Source organism: Dendropsophus ebraccatus, chromosome 14 (genome assembly GCF_027789765.1).
Source record: "Dendropsophus ebraccatus isolate aDenEbr1 chromosome 14, aDenEbr1.pat, whole genome shotgun sequence".
Taxonomy (NCBI): Eukaryota; Metazoa; Chordata; class Amphibia; order Anura; family Hylidae; genus Dendropsophus; species Dendropsophus ebraccatus.
Genome location: NC_091467.1, coordinates 7,091,356 through 7,110,876, shown reverse-complemented (window position 1 = coordinate 7,110,876; position 19,521 = coordinate 7,091,356). Strand labels below are relative to the sequence as shown.

The 19,521-nt window shown below is 46.9% G+C and overlaps 1 protein-coding gene across 1 annotated transcript in view; it reads right to left on the bottom strand.

The window, feature by feature from the left end:
- Positions 1-5,278, bottom strand: part of PMEPA1 (prostate transmembrane protein, androgen induced 1) — a 172,353-nt gene extending 167,075 nt beyond the window's left edge. The window contains exon 1 of the mRNA XM_069951448.1: positions 5,261-5,278. The gene's annotated coding sequence lies outside the window, so the exon portion shown is untranslated. The remainder of the gene's footprint in view (positions 1-5,260) is intronic.
- Between the last annotated feature and the right edge of the window lie 14,243 nt (positions 5,279-19,521).

Below are 19,521 nucleotides of genomic sequence, written 5' to 3'. Positions count from 1 at the left end.
TCAGTGAGTGCTCTGTGTGATGCAGGATCAGCGTGTGCTCTGTGTGATACAGGATCAGCGATCAGCATGTGCCCTGTGTGATACAGGATCAGCGTGTGCTCTGTGTGATACAGGATCAGTGAGTGCTCTGTGTGATACAGGATCAGCGATCAGCAAGTGCTCTGTGTGATACAGGATCAGCGATCAGTGAGTGCTCTGTGTGATACAGGATCAGTGTGTGCTCTGTGTGATACAGGATCAGCGTGTGCTCTGTGTGATACTGGATCAGTGAGTGCTCTGTGTGATGCAGGATCAGCGTGTGCTCTGTGTGATACAGGATCAGCGATCAGCGAGTGCTCTGTGTGATACAGGATCAGCGATCAGTGAGTGCTCTGTGTGATACAGGATCAGTGTGTGCTCTGTGTGATACAGGATCAGCGTGTGCTCTGTGTGATACAGGATCAGTTAGTGCTCTGTGTGAGGGTATGTGCACACTACGGAATCCCGACAGAAAACCCATTGCGGATTCCGCAGCTTAAAACTGGCAGCCATGCGCATTCCCGCCTGTGCCATAGATTCTATTCTCTGCACAGACAGGAATGCGTGTGGCTGACAGGTTCCGTGAGCGGGTGTAAGCTCTGTCAGGATTCCGTAGTGTGCACATATCCTAATATAGGATCAGTGCGTGCTCTGTGTGATACAGGATCAGCAATTAGCGAGTGCTCTGTGTGATACAGGATCAGCAATTAGTGAGTGCTCTGTGTGATACAGGATCAGTGAGTGCTCTGTGTGATACAGGATCAGTGAGTGCTCTGTGATACAGGATCAGCGATCAGTGAGTGCTCTGTGTGATACAGGATCAGCGATCAGTGAGTGCTCTGTGTGATACAGGATCAGCGATCAGTGAGTGCTCTGTGTGATTCAGGATCAGCGATCAGTGAGTGCTCTGTGTGATTCAGGATCAGCGATCAGTGAGTGCTCTGTGTGATACAGGATCAGCGATCAGTGAGTGCTCTGTGATTCAGGATCAGCGATCAGTGAGTGCTCTGTGTGATACAGGATCAGCGATCAGTGAGTGCTCTGTGTGATACAGGATCAGCGATCAGTGAGTGCTCTGTGTGATACAGGATCAGCAATCAGTGAGTGCTCTGTGTGATACAGGATCAGCGATTAGCGAGTGCTCTGTGTGATAAAGGATCAGCGATTAGCGAGTGCTCTGTGTGATAAAGGATCAGCGATTAGCGAGTGCTCTGTGTGATACAGGATCAGCGATTAGCGAGTGCTCTGTGTGATACAGGATCAGTGAGTGGGTGGAGTTAATCCCATCCCCATGAAGATGGAGCAGTAGTCGGGGGGCACCTCGGCAGAATAAGCCACTTCTCCTACCACTGAGCACAGTCCTTGGTCAGGACCTACTGAAGAAGGACATAGAACCAAGCAGTGTCCCTGTACCATGACACAGACAGGTTGGGGTTCCCATTTAGTCGCCCCTGTAGCTCTTTAGCAGGAAGCCATAATCCTGGTGGCAGGAACCTGTAGAATCAGAATACTCACGTCTCCCTAGTTTAGCTACTAGGGGGCTCCACAGCCCACGGGCAGGGACCAGCTACAAGAGAAGCAGTGTAGAGCTGCCTGAGGCACCTGATAGGTTGGAACCTTCTGGAAGAATCCTCGGATAGGCTGAGAGAGTGGGGGGGTCGCTGACAATTATTCTCTGACACTTACAGTGTAACAAAATATCCCCTGAAACCAGAAGTGTAGCTAGGGTCTCCTGCACCCGGGGCAAAGATTCAATTTTGCGCCCCCCCCCTCCTGTGTCCAGTAAGCACAAGGGGGCCCATGTCGTCCTTGGTATATAACATATACAGTATATATATTTTTTTTCTATGAAGCTTAGATGAGCGATTCGCTCATCTCTCCTGGCAGCACTAGTGCGGTGTTCACAATATGGGATAAATAATGTCATATTTACTGTGTACCTGGAACGTTTCTATGAAGACTGATTATCAGGCAGCTCTGGGCCCTAAGTACCCTTATTTAGTCCCTAAGTACCTTAACAGAGGCGCCATTGTCTCGGCTCCCTGCTGTCTGTACCTGAGGAGGCCCTGTTGTCTCGGCTCCCTGCTGTCTGTATCTGTGGTGGCGCCGTTGTCTCCGCTCCCTGCTGTCTGTACCTGTGGAGGCGCCATTGTCTCCGCTCCTTGCTGTCTGTACCTGTGGAGGTGCCGTTGTCTCCGCTCCCTGCTGTCTGTACCTGAGGAGGCGCCGTTGTCTCAGCTCCCTGCTGTCTGTACCTGAGGAGGCGCCATTGTCTCTGCTCCCTGCTGTCTGTACCTGAGGGGGCGCCGTTGTCTCCGCTCCCTGCTGTCTGTACCTGTGGAGGCGCCGTTGTCTCCGCTCCCTGCTGTCTGTACCTGAGGAGGCGCCATTGTCTCTGCTCCCTACTGTCTGTACCTGTGAATTAGGAGGCGAAGCTTCCTGATCTATCTCCAGTCTGACACCCAGTGTAATGTGATACTGTAGTGCCGTCTCCTAATGCACAGATACGCTCAGCAGTAGAGTCGATCAAACCTCGGGAAATCCTAGGTTCAATTGAACTCGAACATTCACGAACCTGCCGCATTAGATTGCTGATGCCTTCCCGGTCCATGGGGAAGGAGGAGAGTGCCCGGGTACTGTCTGGAAATCCGGGATTCAGCCTATTACCCAGGCTATTACCTAGGCTGAATCCCAGAATTCCAGTCAGTACCCGGGCAGTCTCCTCCTTCCCCATGGACCGGGAAGGCATAAGCAATCTAATGCGGCAGATTTTCCCGATGTTCGATCAACTCCACTCAGCAGCAGAGACAGCAGCAGCAGCAATACCTCCAGTAAGGTATTCCGTCACCTCCAGTAAGGTATCCCGTCACCTCCAGTAAGGTATCCCGTCACCTCCAGTAAGGTATCCCGTCACCTCCAGTAAGGTATCCCGTCACCTCCAGTAAGGTATCCCGTCACCTCCAGTAACGTATTCCGTCACCTCCAGTAAGGATCCCGTCACCTCCAGTAAGGTATTCCGTCACCTCCAGTAAGGTATTCCGTCACCTCCAGTAAGGATCCCGTCACCTCCAGTAAGGATCCCGTCACCTCCAGTAAGGTATTTCAGTCACCTCCAGTAAGGTATTCCGTCACCTCCAGTAAGGATCCCGTCACCTCCAGTAAGGATCCCGTCACCTCCAGTAAGGTATTTCAGTCACCTCCAGTAAGGTATTTCAGTCACCTCCAGTAAGGTATCCCGTCACCTCCAGTAAGGTATTCCATCACCTCCAGTAAGGTATCCCGTCACCTCCAGTTAAGTATTCCGTCACCTCCAGTAAGGTATTCCGTCACCTCCAGTAAGGTATCCCGTCACCTCCAGTAAGGTATCCCGTCACCTCCAGTAAGGTATTCCGTCACCTCCAGTAAGGTATACCGTCACCTCCAGTAAGGTATCCCGTCACCTCCAGTAAGGTATCCAGTCACCTCCAGTAAGGTATTCCGTCACCTCCAGTAAGGTATTCCGTCACCTCCAGTAAGGTATTCCGTCACCTCCAGTAAGGTATTCCGTCACCTCCAGTAAGGTATCCCGTCACCTCCAGTAAGGTATTCCGTCACCTCCAGTAAGGTATTCCGTCACCTCCAGTAAGGTATTCCGTCACCTCCAGTAAGGTATTCCGTCACCTCCAGTAAGGACACTTGCTCCCCAAAGTATTCCATAAATGTATTCAATCAAAAACACTGTATATTACATTTACATACACATCCATTGTAATTCCAATGGAGTGTCCAGCAGGGGCGCACTATATATAGAAGTCAATGGTACTCATTGATTTCTATATATAGTGCGCCCCCTGCTGGACTCTCCATAGGAATTACACCTTTGGTCGTGACGTCACTGCTTCTGAGATAATTCTAACACTTCCTGATACACTAAATTAAGGGAAATAGCAGTATAGGAGCATTTCCCATAATTAATGTACATTAGAAAATTGTATAACTTTCCAACAGTAATAACAAATAAAAAAATTATTTTGGCCGGACTTCTCCTTTAACCTTTCTGCCAGTTTTTATAGAATTCCTTTAGTTTTGAACGTTCTACAACCTCCTGGCGCCTGCGATGGAACGAACACAAAGCCGAAACTCTCTGCTGGCTTAATCCTATGGCACGCCCCCCGCGGTGTGACACCGTAAGACGACTTCATCCCGCTCCACAGAAGTCACTCTTACATTAGGAATTGCAAATCTCTTGCAAAAAATAAATAAATTTAAATTTGTAAAAAAATTACTAAAATCTTCCAGATGGAAAGAGGCCAAAAACTCAAAAATAGGAACAGCCGGAGCATGGTATTAGTCAGGCTTCTCGTGGTCGCACACGCAGATGGTGAGGACGAGGTGATGAGACGCTATACACAGGTCTGATTTCTCTGCCCCTATGACAACACTTCCTGCCAATGCTACGCATGTCTGGCACAGTTCATCATCCACATCAATGGCTACACATAACTTCCACTAGTCATGATAACTGATTAAGAGTTCAGATTTGTCTGAGCTAATCCCCCTATCTGCACAGGCATGCCCACAAAACCCTCCAGGGATGCCCACCTTCAGGATCTATATTCATGGGGCATGTTTAAACTATACCCCCTATCATTACAGACGTGCCCATTTTACGATTTAGCTCCCAACACAATATGCAAAGGCATGCCCACAAAACCCTCCAGAGATGCCCACCGCTCCCAACATCTATAGTCTCAGGACAAGTTTAAACTCCACCCCAATCTACATAGACACACCCATTTTTGGACATGTCTCCTCTTGTGTATTCTTGGAACATGTTTAAGCTACACACCCAATTGGCAAAGGCATGCCCACAAAACCCTCCAGGGACACCCACTTCTTGGTATACCTCTCAGCATCTGCATTCTTGAAATGTGTTTAAACTACACCCCCCCCCCCCCCCCAATCTGCAAGGGCATGCCCACAAAACCCTCCAGGGTACTGGACTGAACAGGCTGCATTGTTCTTGTGTACTGGAGAAGAGGTTACTGATGCACCGGGTTTGCAAGGTGCAATGTGAACAGAAAGGAAAGAAATAGCAGCACAGCAAGGAGGGGGTTACATTCAGCACTGATATGCAGGGGAAAGGGGGAGATCACGCTGCAGCACTGTGCACATACAGCAGTAGATACACTGGGATTTATACAGCAGACAGGAGCCCTGAGTGTTATAAGTGACCAGAGGGGAGAGGGAAGCCTTCATTTACCTTTGAAGAGCGGTGTGGATCATCTACAGCAGCCATATTTGTGGTATTATACTCCACCAGATGTTATCACTGGTGTTTGTGTCAGCTCAGCCAAAGATGTTGTGACGCCAGAAGTACGGAAAGAACTGGTTGTCTCTAACTGCATCTGAACACTTGGAGTGTCTAGACTAGACTGCGCTTATCCCTGTCAGGGGTCCTGGCATTAGCCAGGCCCTGGCTTAACTACAGCAAGAACAGTAGGTTTTCGCATCTTCCCTCTCTAAGAATCTGGTAAGAACTGAATGTGCACTTCCTCCACCTGTGTCTCCTCCTACAGGGGCCTAAAGTGAACTTCCCTGTGAGTGGTGGGGATGAGTGTGTGCATAAGAAAGGAGAAAAGAGATAGGGTAGAAGTAGAGAGCACCTCCTATTGGTCCACAACAACACATGGTACACACAAAACCAATACTGACTTCAGCTGTGCAAAACATACAAATATAAAATAATGACATCTAGTGGCGAAACTGTGGAGCACCTCATCACCACTTTTAAACCTGAAAAAACCTTTTTGAGAGGTGCCCAGGAGATATAGAAACACGGTGGTGGGAAACCACAAATTGGCTCTGCTCGCAGATATGTAGCCCAGGGTCACTCTCTTGCACAAAGCAAATACTAAACCTCCCTTTCCTATAATTTGTCCCGATCTAGTTACTAGAGACAGATTCCCCCTAACAACAGGCAGTGGACAGAAGATTGCAGGTAAGGGAGACACCTAGTGGCCTAAACTTCAGAGCTGTTTTCCTGGGGTAAGGAGTCATTTTTGGTAGATGAGGTGACTTACAGATATGTCAGGGATCACATGGAGGGAAGTGGTTTAACCATTTAATGACACAATGTGTAGGATGTGTCATGTCACCCAACATGGTAGACTTACTAGCAGACAGAAACCTGTGAATGCAGCTCTGGATGTGACTGGAGTAGACAAGCTGGAACTCAGATACAAGAAAAGCAAAATCATTGCAACGCCATTTAGTGATATTTAAAGGGATTTTCCATCATGACAGCCTATTCGATGCAATGGGACACGATAAGTACACAATAGTTCCAGAACATTTTGGGTAGTGATTGCTGCCCAGAGGTGACAGTGTAACGCGGTGCTGACGCAGTCACCCTCGCATTACTGCCAGCGGAGCGCGCCATGGCCAATCGCTGCCGGCCAGTTGTCTTGTGTCACCGTCAGACAGACTGGGTCATCATGCGGATGCGGCCGCTGTCTGTTGCTCTCCGCGACTTGTAGAAGCCAGTCAGGGACACAGAAGTGCCGAGTCAGCAGCTCCATCCGCTCAAGGGTATCCGCTCCTCTGCCGTCTCTGCTGAGCCGGCATTGTCATCTTCAAGGACAGGATCAGCCATGAGGCAAGGAGGGATCAGTAATGTGAGGACACATAGTCAACTTAAAGGGTAACTCCACCTGATATTTCACAGCCCGATGGCAGGATCCTATCCCTGCTATAAACTTTCCATTCTTGACCCCTTAGTGATTTAGATAGTCACAGCCACTCCCCCTTTCCCAGCCTCCCTGCTTGTAATGTCATTAAAGGAGAACTCCACCTTTAATACACACTCACCCTGTTAATTCCAGTGCTTTGTACACAGGCCGTATTACATAGCTTCATTTCCCAGTCATCCTGGTTGTCGCGACCACGTACAAAAACATGGCCACTTTTCCCCCTACTCTTGTCTCCAGTTCAGGTGCGGTTTGCAATTAAGCTCCATTTACTTCAATGGAACTGAGTTTAAAAACCAATCTGGAGACAACAGTAGGGGGAAAGTGGCCATGTTTTTGTAGCGCTGGATAACCCCTTTAAGGTGCTTAGCACTGCCTAGTGGATATAGTAGAAGTAGTACTACAGCTACAGCAGGGACACTTGCTCTGTTTGTCTTTCTCCCACAAGAATGCAGATAAAACTGAGACAGCACTTCCTCCACCAAGTAACTAACTTCCTACAGGGGCTAAGTAATCTCCCCTGTGAATGGTAAGGATGAGTTTTTGCAAAAGAAAGAAGAAAAGAGATTGGTTAGAAGTAGAGAGCACATGGTACACATAAAACAGTAACCCATGAACCTCCTCAGCTGTGCAATACATAGGCATATAAAAGATACTGACATCTAGTGGTGAAACTGCAAAGTACCCTTCATCACCACTTAACCTAGAGTGAGAAGATTTTTGAGAGGTGCACAGGAGAGACAAAAACACCCGTGGTGGGACACCAAGAATGTATGTACATAGTGACCCCACCAGCAGAATAGTAAATGCAGCTCTGAAGTATAATACAGGGTGTAACTCAGGATTTAGTAATGTATGTACACAGCGACCTCACCAGCAGAATAGTTAGTGCAGCTCTGGGATATAATACAGGATCAGTAATGTATGTACACAGTAACCCCACCAGCAGAATAGTGAGTGCAGCTCTGAAGTATATTACAGGATCAGTAATGTAATGTATGTACACAGTAACCCCACCAGCAGAATAGTGAGTGCAGCTCTGAAGTATATTACAGGATGTAACTCAGGATCAGTACAGGATCAGTAATGTAATGTAGTAACGTAGTAATTGGCTTCAGAAGCAGTCAGTTGTGATGTCACAGTGTGGGGCGGGGCTTTCTGTGTGGGTGTGGTCTTACATGGGGAGATCAAAGTCATGTTCCCGCCCATTTATTGCGGTGTCCGTCGGAGATTCTGGCTCGGCTTGGCGGCCATCTGCCTGGCTTCATATCTGCCAAATAGGATACAATTAAAACCTGTTTTTCCTTTCCCTTCACATCTCAGCAGCTCTATAATTACTCTCTGCTGGGTTTCTCTTTCCTCTGATACATTTCACATTAACTCCTTCCTGCCCGGGAGGACACTGGAGAACCCGGGAGGGGCTGCCTGTGCGGCCAGCCAGGGGTTAATTCACGGGAGGCCATGAAATCGGAGACATCACTTTGCCCCATAGAAAGTTATAAAACGTGCACATAGTTGGAGGAGAGGTCCCACTCCGGGATAATAGGGGGGTTTATTGCGGCATCTGGTAGTGGCTGCGGCTTGTCTGGAGTTTCCATCTGATTTCAAGGGACACATCACACAATCGTGGCTTATTTACTAAGAGTGAGAGAAGTGACTGGTTTAGATGAGAGCGCCCTCATAGCTGGAGTTATTACCACTAGGGGCGCTGTAGTAATATTATAGCTGGAGTTATTACCACTAGGGGCGCTGTAGTAATATTATAGCTGGAGTTATTACCACTAGGGGCGCTGTAGTAATATTCTAGCTGTTGTTATTACCACTAGGGGCGCTGTAGTAATAATATAGCTGGAGTTATTACCACTAGGGGCGCTGTAGTAATATTATAGCTGGAGTTATTACCACTAGGGGCGCTGTAGTAATATTATAGCTGGAGTTATTACCACTAGGGGCGCTGTAGTAACATTATAGCTGGAGTTATTACCACTAGGGGCGCTGTAGTAATATTATAGCTGTGGTTATTATCACTAGGAGCGCTGTAGTAATATTATAGCTGGAGTTATTACCACTAGGGGCGCTGTAGTTATATTATAGCTGGAGTTATTACCGCTAGGGGCGCTGTAGTAATATTATAGCTCGAGATATTACCACTAGGGGCGCTGTTGTAATATTATAGCTGTGGTTATTACCACTAGGGGCGCTGTAGTAATATTATAGCTGGAGTTATTACCACTAGGGGCGCTGTAGTAATATTATAGCTGGAGTTATTACCACTAGGGGCGCTGTAGTAATATTATAGCTGTGGTTATTACCACTAGGGGCGCTGTAGTAACATTATAGCTGGAGTTATTACCACTAGGGGCGCTGTAGTAATATTATAGCTGGTGTTATTACCACTAGGGGCGCTGTAGTAATATTATAGCTGTGGTTATTACCACTAGGGGCGCTGTAGTAATATTATAGCTGGAGTTATTACCACTAGGGGCGCTGTAGTAATATTATAGCTGGTGTTATTACCGCTAGGGGCGCTGTAGTAATATTATAGCTGGAGTTATTACCACTAGGGGTGCTGTAGTAATATAGCTGGAGTTATTACCACTAGGGGCGCTGTAGTAATATTATAGCTGGAGTTATTACCACTAGGGGCGCTGTAGTAATATTATAGCTGGAGTTATTACCACTAGGGGCGCTGTAGTAATATTATAGCTGGTGTTATTACCACTAGGGGCGCTGTAGTAATATTATAGCTGTGGTTATTACCACTAGGGGCGCTGTAGTAATATTATAGCTGGAGTTATTACCACTAGGGGCGCTGTAGTAATATTATAGCTGGAGTTATTACCACTAGGGGCGCTGTAGTAATATTATAGCTGTGGTTATTACCGCTAGGGGCGCTGTAGTAATATTATAGCTGGAGTTATTACCACTAGGGGCGCTGTAGTAATATTATAGCTGGAGTTATTACCACTAGGGGCGCTGTAGTAATATTATAGCTGGTGTTATTACCACTAGGGGCGCTGTAGTAATATTATAGCTGTGGTTATTACCACTAGGGGCGCTGTAGTAATATTATAGCTGGAGTTATTACCACTAGGGGCGCTGTAGTAATATTATAGCTGGAGTTATTACCACTAGGGGCGCTGTAGTAATATTATAGCTGTGGTTATTACCGCTAGGGGCGCTGTAGTAATATTATAGCTGGAGTTATTACCACTAGGGGCGCTGTAGTAATATTATAGCTGGAGTTATTACCACTAGGGGCGCTGTAGTAATATTATAGCTCGAGATATTACCACTAGGGGCGCTGTAGTAATATTATAGCTGTGGTTAGTACCACTAGGGGTGCTGTAGTAATATTCTAGCTGGTGTTATTACCACTAGGGGCGCTGTAGTAATATTATAGCTGTGGTTATTACCACTAGGGGCGCTGTAGTAATATTATAGCTGGAGTTATTACCACTAGGGGCGCTGTAGTAATATTATAGCTGGTGTTATTACCACTAGGGGCGCTGTAGTAATATTATAGCTGTGGTTATTACCACTAGGGGCGCTGTAGTAATATTATAGCTGGAGTTATTACCACTAGGGGCGCTGTTGTAATATTATAGCTGGTGTTATTACCACTAGGGGCGCTGTAGTAATATTATAGCTGGTGTTATTACCACTAGGGGTGCTGTAGTAATATTATAGCTGGTGTTATTACCGCTAGGGGCGCTGTAGTAATATTATAGCTGGTGTTATTACCACTAGGGGCGCTGTAGTAATATTATAGCTGGAGTTATTACCACTAGGGGCGCTGTAGTAATATTATAGCTGTGGTTATTACCACTAGGGGCGCTGTAGTAACATAGCTGGAGTTATTACCACTAGGGGCGCTGTTGTAATATTATAGCTGGAGTTATTACCACTAGGGGCGCTGTAGTAATATTATAGCTGTGGTTAGTACCACTAGGGGCGCTGTAGTAATATTATAGCTGGTGTTATTACCGCTAGGGGCGCTGTAGTAATATTATAGCTGGTGTTATTACCGCTAGGGGCGCTGTAGTAATATTATAGCTGTGGTTAGTACCGCTAGGGGCGCTGTAGTAATATTATAGCTGGAGTTATTACCACTAGGGGTGCTGTAGTAATATTATAGCTGGAGTTATTACCACTAGGGGCGCTGTAGTAATATTATAGCTGGTGTTAGTACCACTAGGGGTGCTGTAGTAATATTATAGCTGGAGTTATTACCACTAGGGGTGCTGTAGTAATATTATAGCTGGAGTTATTACCACTAGGGGTGCTGTAGTAATATTATAGCTGGAGTTATTACCACTAGGGGCGCTGTAGTAATATTATAGCTGGAGTTATTACCACTAGGGGCGCTGTAGTAACATAGCTGGAGTTATTACCACTAGGGGCGCTGTAGTAACATAGCTGGAGTTATTACCACTAGGGGCGCTGTAGTAATATTATAGCTGTGGTTATTACCACTAGGGGCGCTGTAGTAATATTATAGCTGTGGTTATTACCACTAGGGGCGCTGTAGTAATATTCTAGCTGGTGTTATTACCACTAGGGGCGCTGTAGTAATATTATAGCTCGAGTTATTACCACTAGGGGCGCTGTAGTAATATTATAGCTGGTGTTATTACCACTAGGGGCGCTGTAGTAACATAGCTGGAGTTATTACCACTAGGGGCGCTGTTGTAATATTATAGCTGGTGTTATTACCGCTAGGGGCGCTGTAGTAATATTATAGCTGGAGTTATTACCACTAGGGGCGCTGTAGTAATATTATAGCTGGTGTTATTACCGCTAGGGGCACTGTAGTAATATTATAGCTGGAGTTATTACCACTAGGGGCGCTGTAGTAATATTATAGCTGGTGTTATTACCGCTAGGGGCGCTGTAGTAATATTATAGCTGGAGTTATTACCACTAGGGGCGCTGTAGTAATATTATAGCTGTGGTTATTACCGCTAGGGGCGCTGTAGTAATATTATAGCTGGAGTTATTACCACTAGGGGCGCTGTAGTAATATTATAGCTGGAGTTATTACCACTAGGGGCGCTGTTGTAATATTATAGCTGGAGTTATTACCACTAGGGGCGCTGTTGTAACATTATAGCTGGAGTTATTACCACTAGGGGCGCTGTAGTAATATTCTAGCTGTTGTTATTACCACTAGGGGCGCTGTAGTAATATTATAGCTGTGGTTATTACCACTAGGGGCGCTGTAGTAATATTATAGCTGGTGTTATTACCGCTAGGGGCGCTGTTGTAATATTATAGCTGGAGTTATTACCACTAGGGGCGCTGTTGTAATATTATAGCTGGAGTTATTACCACTAGGGGCGCTGTAGTAACATTATAGCTGGAGTTATTACCACTAGGGGCGCTGTAGTAATATTATAGCTGTGGTTATTACCACTAGGGGCGCTGTAGTAATATTATAGCTGGTGTTATTACCGCTAGGGGAGCTGTAGTAATATTATAGCTGGAGTTATTACCACTAGGGGTGCTGTTGTAATATTATAGCTGGAGTTATTACCACTAGGGGCGCTGTTGTAACATTATAGCTGGAGTTATTACCACTAGGGGCGCTGTAGTAATATTATAGCTGGAGTTATTACCACTAGGGGCGCTGTAGTAATATTATAGCTGGTGTTATTACCGCTAGGGGCGCTGTAGTAATATTATAGCTGGAGTTATAGGGGCTGTTATAATACAATAGGTGTGGCAGGGTCTGTCCTCAGTATACAGAGTATGGCTGCCACCAGAGCGCTCTCGCTGCGGCTTACCCCTCCCTTCCCCATGGAGAACGTGGGGACCCTTGGCTGTGTATGTATATGGGAAGGGTGGACAGGATACATTACGGCTGAACCATCGTGATAGGGACCTTTACTTACAGACTTCAAGGACTCCAAATACTAACACCCCATCTCCTATTCCTGTTCAGAGACTGTCATCTCTTCATAATGATCCGGCCGCTATCACTATGGTTGTCACACAGCTTTTCTGGAGCCCTGAATAGTAATATTCGCCCCTCTATGGGCAGTAAGGCAGGGGAGCTTGTCTCATTTCATTACTTAGCCGACTCCTCTGGAGCTAAGGAAAGCTGGGTGCCATCATAGTGATGTCCTGTAGGTTTCCCCTCCCCCGCAGTCCCCATATATATATATATATATATATATATATATTCATTCATCACTTGGGGAGGAGGCGCCGCTCAGAAATCAATTACCAGCTTTTTATCCTTAAAACCCCATTTTGGTAAAGGGCAGTTATCTTTCCTGTGACTGACAGGTCGGGGTGAGCGGGGGGCAGTGGACCCCCTCCCAGCATGCAAAGCAATTTCAGGAAAAAGTCCAAGGCGGCGACAATTTCATCTAATGACGAGTTGTTAATGTGTTTTTATTGGTGCGGATTATGGCGGTTTTTGATGGAACGGCTGACTCTGGGAGTGAACCCTGGGAAATGGATGTAAATTTATTCATGGGAGACAAATATCCAAAGGTTTTAAAGGCAAACACCCCGGAATGTTTACATTTCCCATTAGCCGGGAAGCATCATAAAACCTTTACTGCAGGTGTGCGCCGTCCTACCTCTTTACAGCACAAATCAACCTCAGATCTTCATTTTACGAGGGCCATTCAGCCGCTTTGTAACTTCTCCTGATCCGCAGTCACATGGCAGAGTTTACTCTACTCACTGCCAAAGCTGCGTTCACAAGACTCACTGCTGCCACCTGTAGGTACCACAGCTCCAGCACAGCTGCAGAAGTATCAGGGGCAACCCCATAAGTAAAGCCCCCCAAGTGCATCTGCGGTGTCCCACCACGGGTGTTACTGGTCTGAACACCCTCGCAAAAGCCTGTAAATCAAAGTGAAGTGGTAATGAAGTCCTGTATAAGTTTTGCCACTAGATGTCAGTAGTATGTGTATTCATGTATGTATATTGCACAGCTGTAGTGAACTGAGGGTTATTGTTTTGTTTATCATCTGCACACCAATGAGAACTGATCTTCTCTTCCACATATCTCTATCCTTCTTTCTTCTTCTACTTTCTTCTCGACCACTCATAGGAGCTGTTACACCCCCTGAGAGGACAACCAACAGAGAGGACAAGTCAGGAATCACCCCAACCCATGCCATGAACAACCTAAACACAGTACTGGACAGTATCCTACAAGCTAGAGGAACTGATCCGGATAAAGCAAAGAGCCTATGTACTCTATCTTGCAACGCAGGTGAAACTAGGTAACTTTGGACACCTTGCTTAACTTGGGTAACAAAGTGGGGCTTGTGTCAACCTAGGAGGACGGGTCACCCGACACTGTAGGGCAACAGATGGTTACAGCGATAAAGGTCGAAACAAGGACACAAGTATTCTTCTTTCAAGTATTCTCAAGTATCCTTCTACTCCTTCTGAAGTTCCGGCAGAGCACAGTACTACATTGGGTTGGGACTCTCAAGACAAACTCCTCTCCACTACTCTGACCTATTACTTTCCACTCCTTTGAACTCACTTTATTCTTCTCAGCACGCAACCAGGTCAGCACTGCTACTCTATGCTCACTACCTCTACAGTTCTCGTGCAGATCTAGTCAAGTCAAATCCAAAGTGATTGTCTACTTGTATGCCAACGTATTCGTCATTAAAGGAAGAGTTTATTTATTTTACCGGGACTCAGTGGTTATTGTATTAGCACCTACATACAGGTGACACCGTTCTTGGGTCATCTCCCCTTTCTGTGGGTGGCAGGACCGATAATCCGAGTGGGTCATTTCTCCACTCCGGACCACCGTGATAAGCGCCCAAAAGACCTATCACAACCTGGCAGGTCACCGACCATTGGGGAAAAGAATAGCCAGTCTCAAAAATTAAAAGGAGGTGTGCCTCCATACCTGTGTGCTGGATCAGCACTGGTGCCACAACAACCTACCATCTGGCTGAGCTATATTCCACCGACCAACCACTACAGAAGCGGCGTCACACAGTACCATCTAGCAAGTGGCTGGTCGCAGCTGCCACACCACCCGGCAGCCCACCACACATCCCCTAATTGTGGCCTAGTCACAAGTGAGCACCATGGCACCCCATTAGGAGATCAGAGGTGATCCCCAACTGTACAACAGTGTAAGGGTGCCCCCAGAACTATCAGAGACCCCCAATCCAACCCCATTACAGGGGAGCCCCATATGTACAAATGAGTAAGGGTGCCCCCCACAACCAGTGCATCCCCACTAGTTACCTAATACAGGTGAGACCCCCAAAGTGACATCACAGCTGCTCCCCAGAATGACTTGGGTCCCAAGCAAATCCCCCAATGTACAACAGTCTTAGTATCAAACCCTTCAGTGTGCCCCCTATATTTACACTGGGGGCTTTGATACTTAGGGGCTTATCAGTAATTCAGTCACTAATAGGTGCCCCCTAAACTGTTGAATAAATGGGGTTCACCTGTGACCATGACATTATTGGGGGTGCAGCTTTTATATTGACAATTTGGTTGCTCAACTTTATGAACCCCCAATGTCCCCATATGAGCCCCCAATGCATCCCTATATGAGCCCCCAATGCATCCCTATATGAGCCCTCCATGCACTCCTATATGAGCCCCCAATGCACCCCCGACGCATCTCCCTATGAGCCCGCAATGCATCCTTATATGAGCCCTCCATGCACTCCTATATGAGCCCCCAATGCACCCCCATATGAGCCCCCGACGCATCTCCCTATGAGCCCCCAATGCACCCCCATATGAGCCCCCAATGCATCCCTATATGAGCCCTTCATGCACTCCTATATGAGCCCCCAATGCATCTCCCTATGAACCCCCTAATGCACTCCCGTATGAGCCCCCAATGCACCCCCATATGAGCCCCCAATGCATCCCTATATGAGCCCTCCATGCACTCCTATATGAGCCCACAATGCACCCCCATTTAAGCCCCAATGCATCCCCTTAGAAGCCCCCAATGCACCCCCATATGAGCCCCCAATGCACCCCCCATATGAGCTCCTATATGTACCAAAAAGCTTAGGTTCCCTCTTGAGTGATAACCGGGAGGGGTACCCCAGCAGAGGGACCCCACTATCTTTGGGGGGACCCCACATATTCCAGGCCACGCATCTTCTGTGACTTTCAGGATTTTTCTAAACAAATAACATTATTAAACAACAAGCCGAGAAGTTTCTGAAGTTCGGGGACAGTTTGGGGACTTGTCCTCGCGGCGCACACACTCCATCGTCATGGTGACCAAAGTTTCCGTCTTCTGGAGCCTGCAGGGAAGGAGCGTGAGGCGACTGCGGTAATGACAATTAGCGGCAGGACCTCCACCTCGCTGCCTGGAGCCGCTCTCGGGGGAGGCCTAATTGGAGGGCGGGGGGGACGGAGATGCCGACAGTGGCGCACAGAGTCATTTGTACAAAGCATTTGTCCAATTACCGACCCCCCCACCTGATTGGCTGCTGAGCGCGGCCGCTGCACACCGCGCCACACTGCAAACACATCGACGCCGGCTCCAGACCACGCTCATGTCGCACAGATGCCGCACATTCCACTAAACAATCCAAAAGTTTTCAATCTAATTTATATTGTGTTGTTAATGAGTCTTGTAAATAGACGTCTGCGGAGGCGGCTGCCGTAGAGCGGAGCGCCAGGAAACAACAAAAGTCACAAGTAACTAGTCATCCCATTGTTACCAATAGTGTCTATCCGATCCTGGGAAAGCTGGGTGACAGGCAGCAAGCGGCCATTACTGCTCCCACAGAACAGGCAGACATAATAAAAGAGGGACAAGTGTGTGACTACAGCAGGGAGAGGCACAGGTGAGCAGATTACAGCACAGTTATCATACATCCAGTTACTCACAGGGGACCTCTTCTCTGATTGGACCTTTTCCCATTGTCTTCCCCCCTTGGCCCAGGCTGCCATGATGACTTCTTCTGGTCACCAATCTACGCAGAATCTGCCAGACACACATCTTAGTCTCTGCACTTTTATACCACCACCTACCCACCTCTATATAACCTGCCCATCTAAAGTGCCCCAAATGGTAATAATGCCCCCTTCTGTAGCCCATGCAGTATTAGTTCCCTGAACAGTGCCCCATACAGATGTTACCCCATAATAGTGTCCCCACACAGTAGTTGACCAATTGTCTCCCAAATACTACTTAATTCCCCCAGTAGTGACCCATATAGTAGCCAATCCCTCCCAATACTGCACTATATATTAGTTACTCCCCCATTAGTGCCACCACATGAGTACAGCTGCACAGTCCTCTCTATCTCCTCCCCACACTCATCTCTATGATCATAGTGAGAACTATGTGGTCATACAGTTACAGCTGCACAGTCCTCTCTATCCCCTCCCTGCCCTTTTCTCTATGACCTTACAGAGAACTGTGTGGCCATACAGTTACAGCTGCACAGTCCTCTCTATCCCCTCCCTGCACTCATCTCTACGATCATAGTGAGAACTGTGTGCTTATACAATTACAACTGCACAGTCCTCTCTATCCCCTCCCTGCCTTTATCTCTATGATCATAGAGAGAACTGTGTGGTCATACAGATACAGCTGCACAGTCCTCTCTATCCCCTCCCTGCACTCATCTCTATGATCATAGAGAGAACTGTGTGGTCATACAGTTACAGCTGCACAGTCCTCTCTATCCCCTCCCTGCACTCATCTCTATGATTAAAGAGAGAACTGTGTGGTCATACAGTTACAGCTGCACTGTCCTCTCTATCCCCTCCCTGCACTCATCTCTATGATCATAGAGAGAACTGTGTGGTCATACAGTTACAGCTGCACAGTCCTCTCTATCCCCTCCCTGCACTCATCTATGATCATAGAGAGAACTGTGTGGTCATACAGTTACAGCTGCACAGTCCTCTCTATCCCCTCCCTGCACTCATCTCTATGATATGATCCCAACCATCTTGTACCCCATGTTCTTCTACCTGTCCGTCATGGAGGCTGATAGAAACCTCCTGCAGCAGCTATCCGGTGCCCCATATGGCTGGTCGTGGATGCCTCCCCTTAATAGATGGCGCCTCAGATGATGACAGGAAGGCTCTCGGCTTTATTTTTGGGTTGTGATAATGGGCATTGGGCGTTTGCAGCATTTTGCTGATGAGATTAGATACGCCGGTGAGATGCTGCCCATAGAGCGACGGGCACAGGCATCTGAATGAGATCCCTGCAGGGAGTCAAAGTGAGCGCTGCCATGTGATACCAGCTTAACTGCTTACTGCCCAGGCTGCCAGCTCACCGAGTGATGCCAGGCTATATCACATCTCATAGGATTAGATACAGCAGGTATCACACATGATGAGGCTTGGATACCTTTGCTTGGTATACAGTATCACACATGATAGGATTACCTATGCAGTTCAGCAAACAGTGACATACGCAATAGGCTTAGATACTGTTTCTCAGCATACAGTATCACATATAATATGATTAGATACAGCAGACAGTATCTCACATTCTCAGCAGACAGTATGATCCCACAGACTAAGATACACGGCCCATATAGTGTCACAGCATAAGCTTAGATACAGCTGCTAAGCAGACATCATAACCCTTGATACACTTAGATATGTGGCTCAACAGATGGCACCACGCATTGGCTTAGATACACCTGTTATGCTGCATCACACATCTGCATGACATACATTGTCCTGTGGTGTCTTACTCAGACCAGCCACTAGATGTCAGCAGGGAGACAAATTCTCAGACTGATGATAGTAACAAGTGATGCATCATCATCATCATCATCATCATCATCATCATCATCATCACTACTCTTCTTTCCCATCACCCAGAATGGCCTCCATAGAGTAGTATGGGATGTTTGTCCTATTCTGCTGCATATTTACCTAGTACTAACACTACATCTATTGGTACCCAGCTTTCCCAGTGTCCTGAGTGGTCATTCTCTGTACGGCCGTGCGTTTTGGGACCAGTCAGCACCAGTAGATGAGGAATGTTACACAGATGTCTGATGACTACAGATGGATGAAGGACATTGTGTGCGGGGGCGACGCGTTTTAGGACTAGTCACTACAAACAATGAAGAACGTTTTATCACATTAAAGGATGCAAAGCATTTCAGACTTGTCATATAGATAATGGCGGATTTGTTATCTAAAGGCAAAACATTTGAGGAATGAATGACAGAAGTGATAGCTATTCATACAAGGGTGACGCATTTCAGGTTCAGTCAGTAAAGGAGAAGGCAGGATCCTTAAAGGGTCAGATCAACAAAAATATTTCCTTTCAAATCAACTGGTGCCAAAAAGCACCAGAGATTAGTAATTTTCTTCTATTTAAAAATGTCCAGTCTTCCAGTACTTATCAGTTGCTGTATGTACTGCAGGAAGTGGTGTATTCTCTCCAGTCTGACACAGTGCTCTCTGCTGCCACCTCTGTCCATGTCAGGAACTGTCCAGAGCAGGAGAGGTTTTCTATGGGGATTTGCTGCGGCTCTGGACAGTTCCTGACATGGACAGAGGTGGCAGCAGAGAGCACTGTGTCAGAGTTGAAAGAATACACCACTTTCTGCTGGACATACAGCAGCTGCTAAGTACTGGATGACTGGGGAATTTTTAATAGAAATTAAATACAAATCTTTATAACTTTCTGACACCAGCTGACTGAAAAGAAAAAATAAATTTTAGTGAACAACCCCTTTAACAGAGAACATGTTCTGTGACAGAAAGGCATGAATTAAGGGGACATGCTTAAGATGGATAAAGAAGATTGTGTAAGAGAAAC